The sequence below is a fragment of the Nomia melanderi genome, chromosome 9 (assembly GCF_051020985.1).
Source record: "Nomia melanderi isolate GNS246 chromosome 9, iyNomMela1, whole genome shotgun sequence".
Taxonomy (NCBI): Eukaryota; Metazoa; Arthropoda; class Insecta; order Hymenoptera; family Halictidae; genus Nomia; species Nomia melanderi.
Window position 1 is genome coordinate 6,928,173 of NC_135007.1, and position 12,220 is coordinate 6,940,392.

The 12,220-nt window shown below is 37.9% G+C and overlaps 1 protein-coding gene across 1 annotated transcript in view; it reads right to left on the reverse strand.

Moving 5' to 3' along the window:
* Window positions 1–12,220, reverse strand: part of jvl (javelin-like) — a 92,352-nt gene that overhangs the window by 23,736 nt on the left and 56,396 nt on the right. The window lies entirely within an intron of this gene.

The following is a 12,220-nucleotide window of genomic DNA, read 5'->3' on the forward strand; positions in this document are numbered from 1 at the left end:
ACCCAACTCAACGTGAATTCGAAATGATCTCATTATCGTACAAGAAACTACTTAACGGAAATTGATTGTAATAAATATATACTCTATATACCAATAATTGTTATATTATATCATTATACCTTGCCATCAAACTGCTAATTACATGTGTTTATAACATTTCTCCTGTTATTTTTATCTTTTTTGTGATATAAGAAAATTTCTGATCGAGAAACAGCTAAAGCCATTTTCTGATTGTTAAATATAAATTTTCTTATCTAATATAATGTACATGATAAATAAGTATATAAATTAAATCTATAAATATATTCTCAGTTTCTGTAAAGACCTGCAATATACTTATCATTAAGCGATCAATACTATTCAATCTGTTCTAAGACATTCTAAGACATTATATGTTTTCTCCTCTTTGAATGCTCAGATATCCAACTTGTATCAGCAATATAAATCTTTATATAAATCAATAAATATAATGGTTAGCAGATACCTCGTTCCTTAATTAACGATTCAAAAGGATACAGAAAGCTGTCTTCCTATAAGGGTCAAGGTGTCCCCGACTCGCGAAATGATCGGTAGCTTGGAAACTGATACTATAAAAGACCTGCGAAAATTTCACTAAACTTTCCCACGCGATTGATTCCCACGTGTTTATCAGCGTCGCATAAATCGTTTGCTTTATGCGTATTTTGTAAACCCGATGCCAAAGGATTTGGGTCACACAGGGTTTCGCGACTAAATAAATTTCTAAAAACGAATGCAAGAGGATGAATGTAAGAAATTTCCAACGGTGACAAGCTCGTAAATAACTATACGCTGGACGTCGACTACTCATAGGTTATTCTATTCATACTAGAACAAACGAATGTTGACTTACTTTAACTTGATTGAGGTTAATAGAATTCTGCCTGAATTCTGTTTAACTTTGCCGAAAGTACAATCAAACTATAGATGCCTGAATTATACTTTAATTTCAACATAATTCGACTTGAATTGTACTTGAACTTCACTTTAATTTAACTTACATTACGCTTCATCGAAATTCAACTTGGATTGCACCTGAACTTTACTGAAGTTCAACTTAAAATGCACTTAAACTTCACCTAAATGCAACACGAATTAAACCTCACTCCCACTTCAATTCAACTTCAACAAACTGCACTTAATCTGAACTTCATTTACAACATCCATTAGAAAGTCCTTACTAGTTAATCGTTGCTTCAAAGAACCATATGCTAAACTGTTCAGATGCTAATCACATTTAAAAACCTGTACGTGTCTGTACGAAGACGAGTCTTAAAAGTGATTCTCCAAAGTAGCTCTCGCACCTATGTCAACTCGAGGATATACTCCTACAACTTTTACTCTCGAGAGTCAGAAGTGTCAGCTATTGAAAGGTAAGCTGTCGAAAGGTCTTAGGTCTGCATCCACTAGAGAGATCTCGACACGATAGTAAAATTCTTAAGTCGATATCGACAGCGTGCAATTTATGAACACCGAAAGATCAGTGAAACAAGATAAAATAATCCATCGGACCACGGACAGGTACTTTACACGCTCACCTATCCGTAATAATTTCCCTGAGCGTCCCGAGTCATTCTGATCACTTTCTTTGCGTCCTGGCGAGCTTTCCTCCACGAGGAAACGAACCCAGCCGCGGGCGTTTAATTACACGGTCACATTAATCACACCCACGTTGGACGAAGTCGACGCTGTCCACGTCGATAACCGGGAACGATTCTCTGTTTTCCAATTACACCCCGACACCGGGTGTAATAAGCTTAAGCAGATCGAGACAAATACCGTCCATTAAGTTATTTCGCCTCGAAGCTCTTGACCTTCGACATTCGATGGAATGCTCTCGCCGCAGGAGGACGATGATCCTGAAACGCGCAGACCTTGACCCACGCCACTCCACTTCACACGATGCACGTTTCATCGAATTTTTGATAAATTGGTGAACACCGTTCTTCGGCCACGCGGAATGTCGTATGGTGGTTGGTAGCTGCGCAGCCGAAAGAAAATCGGGGAAACGTGATCGATAATGAGGATCATCTCGTGGTTTCTCAGCGGTATTTTTATTTCTTTACATTGTTGATGTGATTTTGGTCAGCTGACAAATTTTGGTCTCGAATAGAAAATTAATCGATACACGACTTCTTGATGTGAATTTTATATTAAAAAAGTGATCGATAATTCTTTTCCGAATAAGCTAAAAAGAAATTGTTATTTGAGGCAATTTGTTGATTATACGAATTAATAATTGTTGATATTTGAAACATGAAATGGAGAAAGTTATTCAAGATCAATGCTGTAGTTTGTACGAGTTATTCGACTGAATTGGTTTCCCTCGCAATCGAAATGGTACTTAGTTTCTACTTATCAGATAAAGTGGATACACTTTTAGACTTAAGTAATCAGGTTGCAGTTTTAATTCGGAACCGGTTGGTTTCTCCTTGCAAGCTAAAACGAACAATTATATTCAGACCTGTGGACAAGACATTCGATTGCATATCGAACGTTGGGCTGATCAAACACACGGACGTCCAGGTAAACGCTGGGCTTCTCGTTATTTGTGACCAGACCGAGCTTAATTGACTGTCCAAGGTCACTGTCAAGGATTGCATCGAGTGATTCCAAATGAAATACTGATTGAAGTATACTTGCGTACAGCTAAGTTCTGTCTGAAGTTTAAAAGGGAAACTACTCGATGGTTCCTTCAATTTCAATGAAATTTTTATGTAATATTCTATCTTGTGACTCACTGAAACTTTCGAAAGTCTAACTTATTAAATTCTAGCTTAGCCAAATGCTATTTGAACTTCGTCTGTATTCACCTTGAATTCTATACTAATTAAATGTATATTATATATACGTATACATATATCAATAAAATGATCAAACGTGACGCTAATAAATTTTAATTAATTTCTAGTATATGATCTACGTAAATTTGATTAATTTTGAGAGACGACGTTCTTTAATCTTCCTTTTGGTATCATCTTACCTGTCGGCGGGAAACTCGACTCGGCTCGAATAGAAAGTTCGTCGATCGAAGAAATCGACTGTTCGCCGACGGATCGAATTTACGAGATGCATAGAAAGTAATCTTTATGAGAAATATAGGATGTCAATACCGTAAATACTTTGATCGTGAGTGGCAATACGAAGAATGGGAACTGCGTATCCAACACAACCTTACGGAACACTGTATTAATCGGCGTTATTTTTCGTTTGCAAATAGCAATTTGTTCAAGTCAAAATCAGCACACGAGTGGCGTTAACCTGATTTAATGCGCGAGAATTTTTTCTCATTGCGCAAAGTGAAAATATCCTTGAAAAGTGCACGTTTCTATTTTATATTTCAGGTAGCAGTGACCATGCACCGGAACAATTGCAAAAGAGAACTTTTTTATAACCTTCTGAAGGCCTTTAGAACATTGTTTACTACTGTCGAGAAAGCGATTAATTGCATTCCAGCGAATACTAAATTAATCACGTTCGAAATCGACAACCAAATACTTCTTTTACTAAAATACTTCAGAAATGTAACAAGCAAAACATAAATCCCTATATTTCGCTTTACCCAAGATCTTTCTCCACGTAAAAGTTACAATCTAACAATATCACCAACAAAGTAAACAAATATTTCACAAAACCTCATCTTCGATCCACTTTTTGTCTGTCTCCACGCCCACAGACGCGATTAATCTCACTCACATATAAATTGCACGCCAAAAGGACGAATTTAATTTATTATTGACCCTAATTTATCATCAGAAATCAGTAATTAGCGAATTAATGCCTCCACTAATATGTATATTTAAAGATAATGACAACTCGTTTCCTCTTCCGCGCATTAATCTGCCAATAATTGAGGACCTTAAAGTTAATAAATGATATACGACGCAGAAACTATTGTGAAGCCAGTGAACCCATTACAGTAATAACGTGAGCGCTTAATAAACGGTCTTCCTAATTGACGGAACGACCACGGATAAGAGATCGAGAAATATCGATACCAGGAGAAACAGAACCGCAGGTAACTTTCCACTTTAACCGATCCGCAGTTGTCTCTGCACGGTCCAGTGGTCTTACACGGGGATTTTCAAAAAACGATCGGAAAGATCGAGGAACTTCGAATCGCCCGCTGGAAACTGGAGCGAAACAGATCGACGCGACGCTTCTTTTCGTACTCGTGATCTCGGGGCTGTGCATGTCCGACTAACGATAGATAATTATCGTCAAATAAACAAAGCCAATCCCTCGGAACGAGGATAAATATCCCGATAGATGAAACTTTCTCTCAATATGACGAGCTGAGCTCGAATTTACAGATATCCTGCATGATAATAAATCGGTTTCAGTTTCGACGCGCACTCACTGAACCATATTAATCATTCCTCTGCTTCTTTTTCAGGCGCAAATCAACCTATCCCGCAGAAAAAAATGTTTATCGCATTAAACGAGTAGGCACTTGCATCGGTTTCGATATTCGAGATCGTTCATTTTTATTTTAGTAGCGAAAGTCTTTCGAACCTGTCTATACTATTTTTCGATTACTAATATAATTACAGATGAAATGAAAAATGACTCTATCGCTCACAGTATATTATAAATTATTATTATTATTTGTATCTTGAAAATTAGAACGAAAGAATGTTTAGACACTTTTAGTAAATTAGAGACACTGTGTTGTTCAAAGACATTTTTAGTAAATTGAAGACATTATATTATTCAAAGAGATTCTTAGTAAATTAGAGACATTATATCATTCAAAGATACTTCTAGAAAAATTATACAAAATAAATAATTAAAACAACAGAAACAAATTTTTTGGTTTCCAGATTTTGTCTTTCTAGGATTAATACCGACCGCGAAAGGTTCTCGTGGCTCGACCGACCACTCGATATCACCGTCGAAAAATGAAAATGGAAGGCGAGCCGCGGCAGCGATCGCGAGACTCGAATCTCGGTGATTCGGTGACCCGATTGGTCAGTCCCCGAGGGTTTACATAATACTGTCGACCGTGTCCTGTTATGGAATCTATCGATCACTGCATCGATATAAGGAGATACGAGGACCAGTTGTCATCTCGTCTCTGATCCTGTCCCTGTTCTGGCCATGGACCCGTTATCCAACCATGAACCCGATTCACAACCCCCTTACATAAGATTAATACGAAGCTTCACTGGTCACCGGATTTTCGGCTGGATCGCGATTCTTGTCGTCGCGGTCGACAGAAATTGCTGTAATCAAGTTTTAACCCTTTGCACACGTGCTCCGGCGCGATGCGCCGATGATTAACGCATTCAGAATGCGGCCCGTTTGTCATGATTTTATTTTCTCTACGCGGGCCGCGATACGCTGCATCTCGCTGCACCCACCTGTCACACAGCTGCACTCGGCTCATCGATGGAACGAGTTTAGTTTAATTTCCGAGATACTGAGATTGGACAGTGCGCTCGCGGTTGTAATACACGTGTAGACGGACTCAATGAATGATGCTGAGTTTCATTTTTACGAGGCTTAACGAGTTTGACGGATCGAACTTTTCATTGGCGAGCTCCGCTTTTTTCGATGAAATTAGATAAGCTGGGAGTGATTAATTAAACTGTGTTGATCTTTGATCGGTTCTTTATGGGTACTGGGCGTAGCGATGATGTCTGTGGTGTTATTCAGAAGAGTCTTGCGTTGAGCTTCTCTCTTTAATAGAATAGAATTGAAGCATAGAATATTTCAATTATGTTGATATGATTGAAATCCTTTCGAGGAAAAGTAAGTAAATTATCGAATTTCTAAAGTCGATATTTACTGGAATCTGTTTACGAATATAATCAAATGAAATAAAGGAAATTATTTCCAAGACAACATTAAATCAAGTTATTTCATGGCCCTAATTCTATATTTTATAATTTCATTATAGAAGACAATAATTTGTATAATTTGTGGAATACGACCCTTTTACTTTTCAACGAACTTATACCGTTAAGATACAATTCTAACATGTTTAAAGCGTGATGTTTCGAAGGTGATGTTTCGAAGGAAAGCAAGGGTAACCGAGCACAATCAGAAAATGGTAATTGCCATAACAGGTAGGATTGCGTGTATCGCGCGTCTAATTAATGGGGAAGTGAATTAAAAGTATCGCGCGAAAAGGGTAAAGACAAACGGAAAAAGCGATCCCTCTTCTGTGCGCGCAACGGCGTGCGGGCTGAATTCCTTGGAAACCGCGGTTCGAATAAACCTAATTATCGTGGTACTTCCATGGTTTCCTTCCTTTCCGGAGCAGAACGGTATCCGATTAATCGATAAATTAAATCCCGCACGCGGAAGGAACAGCTAACGGGGAATAATCGGAGTTTCGATCGTGGCACGTGGGAAGGAACATTTCCGCCCGCCATTCATTTCTCTATGACAGCAACGTGTGTTTACGTAACGGATGCGTCGCGCCGGGTTCTCGAAACGATACTACAAATTTCCCAATTGTGACGGACACGTTCGCGCCGTTACGTGCGCTAATTACATCAGCTATCCAGGCGGTTCACCTGCGAAAAAGATATTCGATTCCATGAGATTAAAATCGTCGACCAAGTCCTTTGTTCTTATGTTAATTTGTTCGGCTTTGAAAATCGAAATTATGTAAACGAATTATTGAACCGTTCATTATTTTGTATTTATCTGGATTAAAATTAGATAGTGTTGAATTATAACGAATGTCGAACGATGAACCTCGTCCTTGTATATGTATAGACATATATATAGTTTTGCTGTTCCATTTTAATGTATTTTATTTTATTGCCATTCTTTTCTTTGGCCTATAATTGTTTTAGATATCAGTTACTTCTCAATTAATTTTCACGTTTCTCCTTCAGTCATTTCTTTTGTGCTCGTTGTAGAGTTAATACGCGCAATAAAGACGTCGTTATTATGGTTATTATTATTATTACTATCATTATTATCATTATCATTATCATTATCATTATCAGTATCATTATCAGTATCATTATCAGTATCATTATCAGTATCATTATCAGTATCATTATCAGTATAATTATCAGTATCATTATCATTATCATCATCATTATTATTATTATTGTTGTTGTTGTTGTTGTTGTTATTATTATTACGGTTACTCATTCTGGCACAGAATTATGTACCTATATGATGTGTCCAATTAATCACGTGAATAGCTTCACGGGTGTTCTAGAAGCAAACACCTCTCGCCACTTCTGGTTTCGTTTAATGGAAGAAGAGGAAGCCCGGTCACGAATTCACGTCTTCTAATTATCGAGGAGCACGAAGCTTCTGGGTGCAGTCGCCGGGACGTAGGTACATAAAAGCCACACCTAAACGGGCGCGCGTTAGTGGTCCACAAACGCTTAGCCTGTAATTATTAATCGTGGTTTGCCTTGCGTTTACCCAATTCATTGGTAGGTAACGTGCGCCGCAATTGTGTGTTAGCTGAAAACGTACCGTTTATAAGATTCCGTTCCACCGATACCAGAAAATTCTACCGTGCAAAACTGTTGACAAACGATTACGAACACTAGGAACGCGAAACGCACTTTTCTTATGCTAAACATTTTTTAGTTTCATTAAGGGAACAAAATTAAGATAAAATGAATGACCAAGTGTAACAAAAGGTTCAAATGGTAAAATAATCCTCATCTTTAAATCAAATAACTAATCTATTTCACGAAATAGAACCCAAACTGCCACTGGGATGGACAATGGTGCAATTCAAGCGACTGGACTGTCTAATTGAAATTCGTGAAGGTTACGCCTATCTTTTATCAGACTTTTTAAACGATTCAGTAAAGAACTAAATAAGCTCTCCGTTTAACATCGAATCTTACTTTCTGCCATATAAGTCTATCTCGATGAAAAATTGTTACTTATTAAAACCCAGTTCATAACACAAATTGCCATTACGGCTGTCAAGAATCGCGGTGAACGGCAATAATGGTGCAGGCCTGTCTCCCTTATTGCGTCCTGTATAATGACGATCAAAGTGTATTCGAGCACCTCCAATTTTATTGTTTCGCCCGGCGAAAGTGAAATTCTACGGGCCTACACAGAGCCCCGCGACACGACGTCTCCATTTCGAAGTAATCGTATCCCGGATGGCCAATTTCAGTGAGACCAAGTGGGCGATACGTTCGAGCGAGTCTATCCACTGGGCTCGACAGAAATTGCACCGGTTTCGAACTGAAATTTCGAACCACGACCGCGCGCAAGCGCACACAGATATACGAATAAGGTATTTACATACGCAAGGGCTCTACTGCTGCAAAATGACCTGATATCTAGGAGGACAGTACGAAAAGTAAAAGGGTCTTTAGTTTAAGGTCTTGTTTATAGTTGTGATTAATTATTTGTAATGGCAAATAGCAAAAAGGTATCGAAGTTAAGAGGAAAAAAGATTAAAGCTAACTAATCAGGCATGCACTTCTCAGTTTAATTGTCAAGTAATATATAGATTATAGTGTTAGGGGATGACTTGATGTGTAATGGGACAGCATGGGAGCAAGAGGAATCTTTCGTTGAATGTTTTGTTTACAATTGGAATTGGTTACGTATAACTACATTGACAAATACCACATTAGTATCAAAACTGAGTGGAAAAAAGATTAAAGCTATTAGACATGCATTGCTCAGCATAGCCATCAAATGATAAAGGAACTACATTATTGGGAAATGACTCGATATCCAGCGAAACGCCACAGAAGCAAAAGAGATCTTTCGTTAAATGTTCTGTTTATAATTTTAATTAGTTACGTGTAACGTCGAGTACCAAATTGGTATCGAAAATGAGATGATGAAAGATGAAAACTTACCAATTAGATCCGCATTCCTTCAGCCTAGCCATTAAATGATCTCCCAACAGTACACGTTGAAACATGCGGCGATAGACTGCATCGCCTGCATCGCTGCAAGCGAAAGGTTTAAGTCTCAATCGAAAGAGTCTCAATCAGACTCAATCGAAAAGCGAAAAAGGCTTGAACCCATCGCTCGTAGCGATGCAGGCTTCGCTGCATGGTTCAACGTGTAGAGGGGCCTTAACGTCAGAATTATGGAACGAAACCGTTCCGTTCGCAGAGAACGCTATAAAGTAGCATCAAACGAGAATGGATGTAATAATGCGGCGGATAGACTTAGTCGATGACCGGTGCCCGGTCAATCGAATGCAAACGGATACAAGCTACCGCTCAAAAGCGTTTGATTATTCGATGCGTTTACAGTTTATAGGTGGAAAGAAAATAGAAGTTCCCTGTGGCTCATTGTGCATTCATCTCTCAAATCCCTTTTAAGTGGTATCTAATGGTTTTTGTATGAACTTTGTAGAATCGGAGTAGTCCTTGTTGAAAAGTAGTATTTTAAATAACAGTAATTGAAGGGTGAAACTGTTTTGAGAAATCTTAAATGAAAAATTAAAAATTGGTCATTTATTTAATTTATACCGCTAAGAATTTGAATGTTCACGCGAAGTTATAGTTGTACATAAACATTTTCAAAAATTCAAATTGAAAGAAGTTTTCGGTTATTTCTCAATACTTTCATCATCGAACCAGAAAGGAAAGGATGTTTTATTAAACATTAACAAAGCTCACATTTCATAATCGTCTGAGTACTACTGAATATTACAGAGTTCCACAATCTAATTATATATTAACCACAAATTTTTCTTTAATGGCCTCGGAATACATTATCAAATGCTTTTAATTGGCAGTATAGTCGTAATGCAACGTAATGAGCCTGTCTACACGCACGTAACAGTAATTGAAAAGAACCGTTTCAAGTATTCATGAAATTATATTAAACGATTCTTTCCAGACTACCGGTACATTTTGAATGAGCTATAACCCGTCGGTTTCTACGCGGGCTTCCATATTTTTACATAATTAAAGCGTTGCGCTCGTATCGCCATTTTCTAATCCGTTCGTATACGTCCCAGCAATAGTTTTCTCAATGAACGCGTATAATCTTCGCAGTGCGACCATGAGAAAGTAAGGACACGTGAAAAGTGAAAGCAATGTAGGTCGATACCGAGACAAAGGATAACAACGGTAATTAAATATTTATGACAGCCGTATGCGTCATCGTGATTCAAACAAATGAGAATCATGAATTATGTGCGAACGATTTCCTCGGCTCAATACTCTATGATTTAGGTCGCCGGTTAATTGCCACCAATAAAATCACTTTAATTACCCATTATATTTCTCCCTAATGAACAGTTTCAAAATTCTTAACAATACCAACCAACTATATGCAGGTCACTTCTACAATTTTCTAATAACCCGCGGAACACCAAGATCGCTACGGCAAATTTTCATTCGAACTCTTCTCTTACTCTAATAAAACTTGATGTCCCTAATATAAACACGCCCCCAGCAATTATTTAATTATAGAAACCATAAATATACGTTCTATTTTATATTCACTTTCATTTACTCGTATGCCGACTGTTAAATCATACTACACATATAAAAATAAAATCTACGCTTCTATACAATACCGAAAGGTGATCGATTATGTGTTCACGGTAAAAGCTTCACTTATCTGAAATTTCATATTGATCTACGTTATACCTAAAAACACAAACAACTTAAGAACGTTAATCTGCCTATTCGCACGGTAAAAACCGTAATTTCGTTCAATAAAAACCTACATGGTTCGAATTAAAATCAATCCCCGTGTAAATCCGATTTATCATCCAGTATCTCGCATCTCTCCGCGAAATGGGCATCTTCTGCCGGGATAATTTGACCATTGCAAACGATTATGTATCAGATTCTTAACTACCGATCTTACACAGTTGCTTATTCAGGGCCGTTCCACGCCGGCGTGACCCTAATACCTGAGATTTATAAACGTCTGATTACAAGAACTATCTAAACTTCTTCCTACTTAGTCGGGACGCGGACGAGCTTTGAAAATTATAGGCTCCGGTTATTCGCACTTTGCGGAGACCAGGGTACCGTTAATGAAAAGTGCCACGGAAATACACAGTCTTATTTCCCTGCAGCTTAATCAGCATCGATAAGAACATAGGATCGAAGCGATCAATAAACGTCAACGATGTCCCGCGCGCCGCGCGGCTCACAGTCTATCGACCAGTTCTATCGATCGCGAGAACCGCGACGCGGATTCTTATTGGAGGGGTCGATCGTCCTCGAATAAGAGCAAATCATAATCGGCACGTCTGTTATATCGTGATCGTGCGCGAGCAAGACACGACCGAGCGTCCAAGGGAAAGAGACGAACGTGATTGCAGGATGCAGCTGATTGGCAATTCGCGACCTATCGCTATGCCCAGCATTTCGTACCCACACATCTTCTGCCGTCGAAATGTGTGGCTCGTGGACGTACACGTTTCTAGATAATATTTTACCGTCTTTAAATTTATTTTGATATTTATTTTGAAATGTATTTCGAAATCTATTGCGGATGAAATAATTGACACGAAAAGGAAATGAAGTTTTGGTTCAAGGATTTATTTGATTGATTCTTCGTTTTGTGATGTTGAGCTAGGCTCGTGGTGAAGGTTTTCAGTTATGAAGAGTCTTTGTTACTTTGACATTTGGATGAAGGACTATTTTTCTGTTATCAATATTTAATACAATGGACAAAGAGTCCCTTCTTCTTCGTGGGAAATTGGTGAAGATAAAATAGCTTTGAAGGAAATCGTGGAACAAAAGGTTGAATGACTTCTGAAATATGAATGGCTTTGTTGGAGATGAAGTATCGTTTTACGTTGTAGTATTGTATAATTACTTGTTTCACGAATTAACGCGTAATCAAATTTCGTATCTTTCGTGCAAATGTCTTCTATAATATTTTTAATCCTTTAACCTACAATATCGTGCCAGATTAGTGATGAAGATTTTAAACTGAATTTGGAAAATTTATTTTCTTTAAATATAAGTTAAATATTACTATCTAATATATTCGTATATTCGTAAAAATTCCTCTTTCATTAAGTTTTCATTAACTTTTCATTGATTAAATTATTCATCTTTAATCAGGTATATGTATCATGGACATCAAATGATGAAGTGGTAGTTCTTCGAGTTAATAAACCACGAAGCAGAATTGACATTCACCATTATCAACGGCATCACGTGTCGGAAAACGAAAGGAAGAAAAGTTGTTCGTGGACTCGGTAATTTAATAAGTACGTACGACGAAACGGCATGAATAGCATGGTGTCAGCCGGTAC